Source organism: Danio rerio, chromosome 13 (assembly GCF_049306965.1).
Source record: "Danio rerio strain Tuebingen ecotype United States chromosome 13, GRCz12tu, whole genome shotgun sequence".
Taxonomy (NCBI): Eukaryota; Metazoa; Chordata; class Actinopteri; order Cypriniformes; family Danionidae; genus Danio; species Danio rerio.
The window spans coordinates 44,513,033-44,524,836 of record NC_133188.1 but is presented as its reverse complement, the minus strand read 5'-3'; the positions used below and the strand labels follow the sequence as shown (position 1 = coordinate 44,524,836).

At 39.8% G+C, this 11,804-nt stretch overlaps 1 long non-coding RNA gene across 1 annotated transcript; it reads left to right on the top strand.

Moving 5' to 3' along the window:
- Positions 1 to 632: 632 nt before the first annotated feature.
- On the top strand, positions 633 to 10,133 carry LOC141377061 (uncharacterized). Its single transcript, XR_012388920.1, has 3 exons — positions 633 to 853; positions 7,686 to 7,746; positions 9,030 to 10,133. It is a non-coding gene; the product is annotated as an uncharacterized lncRNA (long non-coding RNA).
- Positions 10,134 to 11,804: the final 1,671 nt, after the last annotated feature.

Below are 11,804 nucleotides of genomic sequence, written 5' to 3'. Positions count from 1 at the left end.
ATGTAATAAGTGCGTGGAGTAGGGACCGCCCACAGCAGAGTTAACGAAGCATTGCTGTGGGTAAGTTGCACATTTCTCCCGGGTGGAAAATGACCATTAATAAGTGTTTAAAACACATAAATATTAGCTTTAATGTGACTTAATGTTTCAATGAATATGTTGGGACACTGTTGAGTTGTGTTTGGCGTCGAGTGTGCTGCTCAATTTTGAGTTTATAACGTGTTTATATAACGAGGCCTGATTGAAATCAATTTGTCTTGTGTTTCATATAGAGGTGGTCATTTTCTTTGATCCAGCAACTATTTACACGCGCTGTCTGTCTCCATTGTACAGGTATGTGTTAAATGTTATAAATTAATTGTTTGTAATTATTTTTCTTCTTACTCAAAACGAGTTACTAAAAGTCTCCACTAGATGGGGAAGTTTCATTACTTTTGGAGTTGAATTGTATTGCTCTGTTACACTCAGTGATTGTACATTAAGAATTGTGATTCATTAATTTGTCATGTAAAATTCAAAGTGTGTTATGTTTTTCATATTCTGACTGTTAAAATTTACACTATACGATCACAAAGTTAAAAATAATTCATTGGCATATAAAAAATATATATAAAACTGTTTTAAATAAAACAGAGCAGAGTTAACGAAGCATTGCTGTGGAGGTGGTCATTTTCTTTGATCCAGCAACTATTTACACGCGCTGTCTGTCTCCATTGTACAGTGTACAGTAAGAAGACAGCCCAAGCAAGACCGTCACATTGGTGCCGTGAAGTTGTGATGCCGCTGTGTTGCTATGGGGTGTCTTCAAGCAAGCTGATCACTGCTTCTAAAGGACTGGAAGCATCTGACATCAGTTGAGCAGTTCGTCATCTACATACAGTGCTTTGCGAATAAAGGATCTCATAGACTTTTCACACATTTCACACTACAGGACTTTCTCACACTGCTTTTTGAAATCAAGTTTATTTATGGACAATTGGTGAATCACATTGATCAAAATGAGTAACATCAATAGATACTTAGCTGATAAACATACTTCTGTTCCGGTGGGTAGAGGCAGAGGGGTTTTAGGCCTCCCAATTCCATTTCCAATGGAAAGCCCCAGTGCTGATAATAATAATAATAATAGACCTGGTTATACTAATGGGGTGCACTCCACACAAGAGCGCAATGCAGCTGACATGCAGTTTAATGCCAGTCATAGATTTGCAGAGGCTAGCACCTCAACACCTCATGCTGGACCTGATATGCTAGGGCAGATGACTTCAATTGTTAATCAGATTGGCCAACAATTGGCAGACAATATCATGTCTCATCTTAGCCCCTATAGTTTGGACACTGTCACACCTATTAGACATAAATCTGATGATAACAAATTAGATAGCCCTTCAGGCTTGTTAAATGTGTCGCAAAACCAAGTGATTCAACACAGAAAAGTCAAGGAGCCGCCTTCCTTCAGAGGGGATAGTTCTGACACAATTGTGATTGAGGAATGGGAAGATCTCATGAGAACATTTGTTAAAAAGAGCAATATGAGTGCCAACGAACATGTGGAGGAAATCCTTACACACCTTCGTGGTAAAGCAAAAGATGTAGTCAAATTCTGGATCAGAAATTGTGATACTGCCACCACTGTTTGCCCAAATTCTGTCTACGGCCTTCTGCGCAAGCATTTCAGTTCTACTCATTACTCACCTGTCCCTCTTGCTGACTTTTACACTACTTTGCCTGAGGAAGGAGAAAACCCTTATGACTACTGGCTGAGACTTAACAAAGCTGCTGATGTCGCCTCTGAATGCCTGCGAGAACAAGGTAAAACACTTGACAAGCCTAGTGTGGAAATAGTTCACATGTTTATCAGACACTGCCCGAGTAAGGACTTGGCCTTAACCTTCAGATCCAAACCAATTGATAAATGGTCAGCTCATGAAGTTCAGGCTGTGCTTAATGACTATCAATCTGATTTATCATTCAAAGCCACCAGCACAGTGTACCGCAGACAAAGTGAGAAAGTTTCAGTTAACAAAATTGACATTAATACAGTTCCAACGCCTGCTCTTTCTGTTTGTGAGCAACAACAGAAAAGCGCAGATGCCTCTGCTCTAGAAAAAGTCATCGACATGCTTGAAAAAGTCCTGCTGACCAATACTAACAGAAATCGGCCTCGTCCTAAACCACAGCCTTACAGCAGACTTCCTAGGATTGAAGGTTTCGATGCTTTGCCATGTGCTATCTGCAATGATGCTGCTCACTCTGCTTTAACACATTGTCGTGAGCATCGGCTATGTTTTCAGTGTCAGTCTCCTGATCATTCCAGACGGTTCTGTCCCAGGTGGGGACAATCACCTCAGCCCAACCAGGAAAACTAATGGGTCTGTGCGCAAGGGAGGTTAGTACAGACCACAATGATAATCCTCCCATATTTGCTACACAAGATTACCAGTCTATTTTTGAGCAAAGTAAATCTAGTGTCTCACCTGAAAAAACGGCTGTTTTTCAAGGTATACAGCGAGTCCCTAGAAATGATTCTTTATTTTACACCACTGTTTCTGTTGAAAATGGACCATCTTTCGTTGCATTACTCGACAGTGGTTCTATGGCTTGCACTCTTAGTGAGGCAGCTGAAGCTAAGTTGTTGGTGAGTACTCCCACACTGTCAAAGCATTCTGCTGATGATGTTGTAATTATTGGATGTGGCGGTCATCGAGTGGCACCAACGGCGATGTATGATCTGTCCATGTGTGTTTATGGATGTAAAATGATAATACTGTGCTGGTTGTTCCAGGCCAAACAGATGAGATGATATTGGGCAGTAACGCCATCAAAAGCCTGCTCACTATCCTGAAAAATACAGATGAGTACTGGAGATTAATCTCACTGCCAAGCGGTAATGCAGAAAGCGAGAGTCTGGAGTTCATTTCTTTGCTTTCCAATACCCAGAGATGGAGAGGCAGTCACATACCTGACAAAGTGGGTACTGTTAAGCTCAAACATTGTGTGACACTTCAACCTCATTGTGAACATCTTGTGTGGGGCAAGCTTCCTGCTGGTTCTACAACATCTGTGGGGAGCACGGTGCTTGTGGAACCTACACAATCCAGATGTAGCCCTAAGCGGATCATGGTTGGTCGAGTCATTACACCTTTATGGGGTGATGGCTGGATACCTGTGAAAATTATCAACCCCACAGACAGTGTGTTAACACTGCGTAGAAATGCAAAGATTGCAGATGTTTCACCATGCACTGCTGTTGAGGATCTTCCAGAGAGTGACCCTATTAGCTCCCATGTCCAACATTTAAATAGTGACATTGTTTCCCAGGAATCTGAGGATGAGATGGCAAAGATCTTAAATGAAATGGGATTGAGTGACTTGGATCTGATGTCTTGTGAAGTTTCTGCTTCATGGAAAATTAAATTACTCCATCTCATCAAGAAATATGACTCCATATTCTCAAGGAATAAAATGGACTGTGGTGAAGCCAAAGACTTTGTACATCGGATTCGTCTAGTAGATGAGAAGCCCTTTCGTCTCCCCTATCGTCGTGTTCCTCCAAGCCATTATGAGAAACTGAGAGTAGCGCTGGATGAAATGGAAGAAAAGGGCATAATCAGAAAATCTAACAGTGAGTATGCTTCCCCCCTTGTCCTGGTGTGGAAGAAAAATGGAGATCTGAGGATCTGTACTGATTTTCGATGGCTAAATGCCAGAACTGTAAAAGATGCTCATCCTCTTCCACACCAGTCAGATGCTTTGGCTGCTCTTGGAGGGAATGCTTTCTTCTCAACTATGGATCTCACCTCAGGGTTCTATAATGTTCCGTTACATGAGGATGATAGAAAATATACTGCTTTCTCGTCACCATTTGGGCTGCATGAATATAACAGGATGCCGCAGGGCCTCTGCAATAGTCCAGCAACGTTCATGCGCATGATGATGTCAGTCTTTGGTGACAAGAACTTCACAAGTCTATTATGCTACCTTGACGATCTCATGGTCTTTGCTCCCAATGAGCAAGTTGCACTTGAAAGGCTAGAGATGGTGTTTTCAAGACTCAAGGCTCACAATCTCAAGCTTTCTCCAAGTAAATGTCATTTCTTGAGAAAATCTGTTAAGTTTCTTGGCCATGTCATTTGTGCAGATGGTGTCCAAACAGACCCTGGGAAAATAAAGGCCATCACAGATGTTAAAGCAGTTGATTTGATGGGTGCTGATGGTGTCACTCCATGTCATAAGAAAATCAGATCTTTCTTAGGTATGGTATTATATTACCAACATTTTATAGAGCGATGTTCTGCTAAAGCCAAACCTTTGTTTGATCTGATTTCAAAAACAGACACAAAAGGCTGTAGAGGCAGGAGGAAGAAACTTAACTTGAAAAATGTTATCAAGCTTACACCTACAGACTGGACTGACAAATGCCAGAATGCATTTGAGACATTGAAGGAGGACCTTCTTACAAGCGTAACGTTAGCACACCCTGACTTTAACCGTGAATTCATTCTAGCAATAGATGCCTCATTTGACGGTTTAGGTGCTGTTCTCTCACAAATTCCTGAGGGTAGCACTAGGGCCAGACCTGTGGCATTTGCTAGCAAGACATTGTCACGTTCTCAGATCAATTACCCAGCTCACAGACTAGAATTTCTTGCGCTTAAATGGGCGATATGTGACAAGTTCCATTATTGGTTGAAGGGCCGCCATTTTACAGCTTGGACGGATAATAATCCCCTCACCTACATACTTACCAAGCCAAGACTCGATGCCTGCGAGCAACGCTGGGTTGCTAAATTAGCCTCGTTCAGCTTTGACCTGAAATATGTGCCTGGCACAAAGAACATTGTTGCTGACGCGTTGAGCAGGGAGCCTTTTGTTCAGTCAAGTGTGACTCACCGTCTTGTAACGGAACCTTACCACTCTCTGCTAAATCAAGTGAATGGTGTTGTGGACCAAGTTGTGCAGGATTCTTTTCGACTTACCACTAATTATCAAGTGTTCAGTCCTGCTGATGTTCCTCCTGATGGGACTGGAGTTAGCAGCGACGACCAGATGATGGCAGGTACTTTGAGCTCACAAGATGTCACTGCAGTATTGGATGCTCATTGTTCTGGTGGTGTTGGAGAGATGATGGGCTTGGAATCCATTCCAGACATAATCAATGTAGATCAGACTACTGCACTCAATGCAAGCACTTTGTCAGCTGCACAAGAACATGATAATGTAGTGAGGAGAGCAATCTTTTATGTTCAGCGACATAAGCGTCCTAACAAACATGAACGTGCTAGTGAGTCTCGTCCTGTCTTAAGGCTGCTTAAGAACTGGAATAAACTTACCATCAGGGACGGCATGCTTTTCAGAGTCAAGAGAGACAATCACATGAACAAAAAGCTATATCAATTTATTGTCCCAGATTCCCTGAAAGGACAGGTTCTTCATGGTCTGCATGATGCGGCTGGCCATCAAGGTCGCTCCAGGACAGTTTCGTTGGCCAGACAAAGATTTTTCTGGACAGGAATGGAACGCGACATAGTGAATCATGTTAAGACCTGTATGCGATGTATCGTGGGAAAGACCCCTGAACCAAAAGATCGTGCCCCTCTTGAGAACATACACACCACGGAGCCATTAGAGCTCATCTGCATTGATTTCTGGACAGCAGAGCAGAGTGATAACAAGAGTGTGGATGTTTTGGTGGCAACGGACCATTTCACTAAATTAGCCTACGCTTTCCCTTGCAAGAACCAGTCTGCTAAGCAGGTTGCTTATCATTTGTGGAAGGGAATTTTCTGTGTGTATGGATTCCCTAAGCGTGTGCATTCAGATCAGGGTCCTAATTTTGAGAGCAAACTGATTAAGGAGCTACTAGAAATGGCAGGTGTCAAGAAATCACACACCACTCCTTACCACCCAATGGGGAACGGAATCACTGAACGCTTCAACAGGACATTAGGAAACATGATAAGAGCTTTACCTCCCCAGTCAAAAGCCAAGTGGCCACAGTCTCTTCAGATGCTAACATTCTGTTATAATTGCACTGTTCACGAGACCACAGGCTTTGCGCCTTTCTATTTGATGTTTGGGAGAGTCCCACGTCTTCCCATCGATGTGATGTTCCAACATGTTCTCCGAAATGACACTGTTGTTAAGTATTCTGATTTCGTATCTAGACTTAAATGTGACCTTAGTGAGGCTGCAAAAATTGCACAAAAGCACACTTCTACTGAGCAAGCTCGGCATGCAAGGATTTACAATCGGAAAGTGAAGGGATCGCCCTTGATTGTTGGTGACAGAGTCCTTTTGGCGAATCGTGGTGAGCGTGGCAAACGGAAAGTTGCAGACAAGTGGGAGTCCAATCTCTACGAAGTGATGTCAGTAAGGTCACCAATCAATGTATATCGGATAAGAGACACTGAAACAAACAGAGAAAAGACTGTCCACCGAAATCTTTTGCTCCCTGTTAACTTTCTGTACAATGATGATGAGTCAGATTTACCATCTCAGTCTCCCTCAGTTGAATCAACCTCAGACTTACCTGATGATCCTGACAGTATTTCAAGGACCGCTCACTGGATTGTGCAGTCTGATCAGCATAGCTGCCCTGACATTGACTCTGACTCAATAATTTTGTCTGAACCTCAGTGTTCTTTAGTCGTTCAGCATTCTGATTCAAAGGCAGATTCTGATACCTGTGATAGCTCAGTATCCGCTCAACAGGACTGTGAAATGATAAGTAACATTCCACATTTGTTGGATGAAGTACTAGTTCCAGATGTAGACTTAGACCAGAGTCCCTCACAGCACTCTTTGACTAGGCCAATTTCACCTCTTTCAAAAGTAGTCAATAACCCTGTTCCGGATACAGTTAGCCCTGTAATTTGCACTCAACCAGAACACATTCAAACAGACATGATTAGAACGAGGGCTGGTAGGACCGTTAAACCTCCACAAAGATTGATCTGTGAGATGAACAATCAGTTTGTACTTGATTCATCACCATCTGTGATTTCTCTTCTTGATGTAGTGAAAAATCTCTTTCGTGGGTAAATGAGTTGGTTTCATTTTGAGCTGGAATTTTCTCTTTAGTATAGTCTGAATTTAATTCAATCCTTGAATTGCGTATCTAAAGGGAGGTGTTTAAGGCATCTCTTTAGTCTGTGTTTAGTCTGGATTTTGGTACCGGTCCATTCTTGCATACCTCTAATGGAGGAATTTTGTAATTGATATTTACGATAAAAAGTGTCAAGGATATTCCCGTTTTTTTGTTTATTTTTTTCTAGTTCTTGTGTTGTTAAGCTTTATTACTGTACAGGCACTGCCCCAGTTTAGCATAATTTAAGGGGGGTGTATGTAACGGAGTAAATAAGTGTGTTAAATAATGCCTAAATGGGGACAGCGCCCTCTAGAGTGTGCGTGATGTAATAAGTGCGTGGAGTAGGGACCGCCCACAGCAGAGTTAACGAAGCATTGCTGTGGGTAAGTTGCACATTTCTCCCGGGTGGAAAATGACCATTAATAAGTGTTTAAAACACATAAATATTAGCTTTAATGTGACTTAATGTTTCAATGAATATGTTGGGACACTGTTGAGTTGTGTTTGGCGTCGAGTGTGCTGCTCAATTTTGAGTTTATAACGTGTTTATATAACGAGGCCTGATTGAAATCAATTTGTCTTGTGTTTCATATAGAGGTGGTCATTTTCTTTGATCCAGCAACTATTTACACGCGCTGTCTGTCTCCATTGTACAGGTATGTGTTAAATGTTATAAATTAATTGTTTGTAATTATTTTTCTTCTTACTCAAAACGAGTTACTAAAAGTCTCCACTAGATGGGGAAGTTTCATTACTTTTGGAGTTGAATTGTATTGCTCTGTTACACTCAGTGATTGTACATTAAGAATTGTGATTCATTAATTTGTCATGTAAAATTCAAAGTGTGTTATGTTTTTCATATTCTGACTGTTAAAATTTACACTATACGATCACAAAGTTAAAAATAATTCATTGGCATATAAAAAATATATATAAAACTGTTTTAAATAAAACAGAGCAGAGTTAACGAAGCATTGCTGTGGAGGTGGTCATTTTCTTTGATCCAGCAACTATTTACACGCGCTGTCTGTCTCCATTGTACAGTGTACAGTAAGAAGACAGCCCAAGCAAGACCGTCACACAAGTCTCAGTAATTCTTGACATAAAACGAAAAGCATGGGTATTACGTTAGCCTGCCGCTCCATCATAATGTTGTACATTAGCACGTTAACGTTAATTACATACATTGCTCTGACTAATGTTACCGGTTGTCAGTTTTACCGTAGCCTTATTTATTTTCTATAAAACAAAATATTATGTAAAACACAAGTCTGCCTTGATTTCAACTGGAAAATATTAAACGTTGATTTGGAGTTGTTCTTAAAGGGATAGTTCACCCCCCAAATAAATTGTACTATTTACTCAGGCACATGTGGTTTCAAACTTTTGTAAGTTTCTTTGTTCTGTTGAACACTAAATGCCATATTTTGAAGAAAGCTGAAACCTGTAACCATTTATTTCCATAGTAGGAAAAACAAATACTATGGAAGTCAATGGTTACAGGTTTTCAGCTTTCTTTAAAATATATTATTTACAGAAGATAGAAAGAAAAACAGGTTTGGAATAAGTGAAAGGAGAATAAATTATGACAGAAGTTTCAGTTTTGTGTGAAAGAAAACCTGTTTTTTGTCTTCTGCTGTTATTTACTCTCTGTAATTGGTAATTGGTATAATTGTAATTTGGCCTGGCCAAAGTGATATTTTAAATATAAATGTGCAGTTTACCACATAGCATTCTCACAGTATGGAAAGTATTAATTACTATACTGTTACTATGCTAATAATTATGTGAACATCCACATTCTGTCATTCTAAAATTACATTTTGTGATCCAACAGGATTAGTGTTTTTGAAAATGACACAGTATTATGGTGACATTTGAATATGTATTTGATATAGGCTTAATATTGACATTGCTGTTTTATATTTTTAACATACAGGGCCATTGGAAAACCACACAGCCACAATGAAGATGGGAATCCTTGAAACAGAACGCAGCAGCAGCAGCATGAACTTTAAGAGCCCTGTCAACTGTGCTGAATGTCTGCTGTCCTGGAAGAGGAGATGGTGCTCGACAATAGGAGACTTTATCAATGCATCTTTTGTGCTTTTGGATTATAGTATCTACTCAACCTGGAATACAATGACTAAATAGGTTTACATGGTAAATATTTGAAACAGATGCAGCTTTATGTGCTTGAAGATTTCTTTTTTCACTTTTCTTGAAACATTTGTGAGTTTTTTTCTGTTCTGGAATCATCTGTCAACTAGGTAAAGTAACCCATTGTTTAGATTTGATGGTGTTTTTGACATTTTAATATTCATTTATTAATTTTCCTTCAGCTTAGTCTCGTGTTTATCAGGGGGCGCCACAGCGGAATGAACCGTTCATTTTTATATGCAAATATATTAAATGTTTAATGTTAATGAATGGGTTTAACCATTAAAAATGTGATTTCATAAGTTCAGATTATCTTTTGTAGAATGAAAGTATTCAGGTGACAACACTAAACAATGGTTAAAGTAACCTCACAAAAATACTCACATTTTATGCTGTTTTTGTTTTTTTTTATTTACATTTTTGCATATATTTGGGATATATATGAAGTACACTTCAGCTCTATGTATTGACCTTATTCCTCACGTAAGAGCAGGCGCAGCCATTTGAGTCTTTTTGGCTTGAGATTTCCGCTCTCATTCACTTCCATTGATTTTTAGACGTTAAAACAGCTTGTTATGATGCTTAATGTTGCAAACTGATATTTTCTTATTATATTATTCTGCTTTGTCTGTAGAGTCATGAACACACTAGTTTGTAGAGCAAGTAGTTTGTCTGTTTTCTGCTGTTTATTATTGTTAGTCATTTCTCCCATAGGGCTCTGAATCAGATGTTCTAAAACAAATCGCAAAGACGAGGGCACTTCCACCTTAAAGAATGAGGTCAATATTAGGAGAAATAAACATGCTAGAATTTATACGGTACACTTTGTTGAAATGTGTAATGTATTTGTTATTCTAAAGTACTTTTACAACAGTGTCTCTTTAATAAAAAAGATAAATAAATGTGGCAGTGTTTAGTGTATTATGATTTTGTATATTCTATTATTCATTTTCTTTCAGGACAACGAGGAATAAACAATTCAGTAAAGTTGCTTTAGCAATGTTTACCAAAATACAATTTACCAATATACATTTTTGAATTAGGTGAAACCAAAAAAGCTTGCTACACACAATCTAAAATATTCAATTGGGCCAATAACATGATTGGGCAGACTTGATGGTTTTTTTAATTGGCTCAACATATTATTTCTCATTGAGCTAATGTTGACAGGCTGTTGCCACAATTGAATTTAGATGTGACCAGTCACTAGAAAGTTTAGTTTGGGGAGTAAATTATATTTAAATTTATTTAAATCAATATTATCTTTATTCATTTTTTACAGCGTATAAATAATAAACATTTACATTTATAACATAATTGTAAATATTATTCAATCAAAACATTTATAAAATTATTTAAATATTTGTTTTATTAATCGTATGTTTTTTATTATTATGACTATTATTATTATGGCTTATTTTACAGTTTTATTATAGTTTTCATAGTGCAATTTGTGGTGGATTGTTTTGAAAATCAGGTTAAAAGGGTAATAATAATTTCAAAATTGTTACTTTTATTTATAAATTATAACTTGATAAAAATCAACATAATAGAGGAAAAAGAAAAGAATTGCAGCCTCTTTTATATGTATTAAATAACAAATTTATTAATTGATTCATTTATTATGATGGTTGCTTCCACGAATCATGCGACTTCCACATCTTCAGGTGATTCTGATGTACATCTGCTGTCCAGAATCAGCTGGTTTGTCTTAGTCGGGCATCTCCGCTGAGACCAGTCCACTATGGGTGACCCTACCGGTATCTGTGAAGTACCAGTGGCGAAGCTCTCAGCATCACTGATGCACACAAGCCCTCACAGCACGTCAAGCTGCAAACCACGTGAGGGACCCTAACCTAACCTACCCTACCCTAACAGACACCGCAAATCAGTAAACGCATCGAAACTCTCAGAAGAGTCCAGCGACCGACCAGCAACACGAGAACAACCGCTCAGAAAACCTCGACAACCGCGCAGACCACCTGAAACATCCTGAAGACCACCGAGCAAACCAAGAGCTTCAAGTCAACAACACCAAGAATCAATAAAAACAACCAATTGATGAAACAAAACATGCAAAAGGAAACTTACTGTGAACTTGCTCTACAACTATGTACACTATATACATACGCAGGCCTGCAGTGTGGTTCGGGACACTGTGAAGACTCAGCGTCTGGCCCTCTTTCTGCTGGGCTTCCTAGGCAGTGGCTCTCCACTGATGTCCACATGGACTCGAGGAGCCATGCTGTTCGGTCTGGATCCACATCTGTGTTCTGTAATGAGGATTCGTCCATCAGCCTGTACCGTCTCCTCCATTACAGGACACCTGAGTGCCTCCCACAGCCGCTGCTTGATCTCCAGGCCCAGCTGAAGGCTGTAGGGACGACTCTTGATCATGGGCTCGACCACAGAGCGGTAGATGTCCTGGTAGGCCTGAACGCTGTAGCCATGGATAGAGAGTGGCTCCTCCTGCTGTCCCACGTCCACTGAAGGCACCGAGGATGCTGGACGGATGTGGGGAAGGACAGCCGCGTTCTCCAGGTGACGCTCCTCC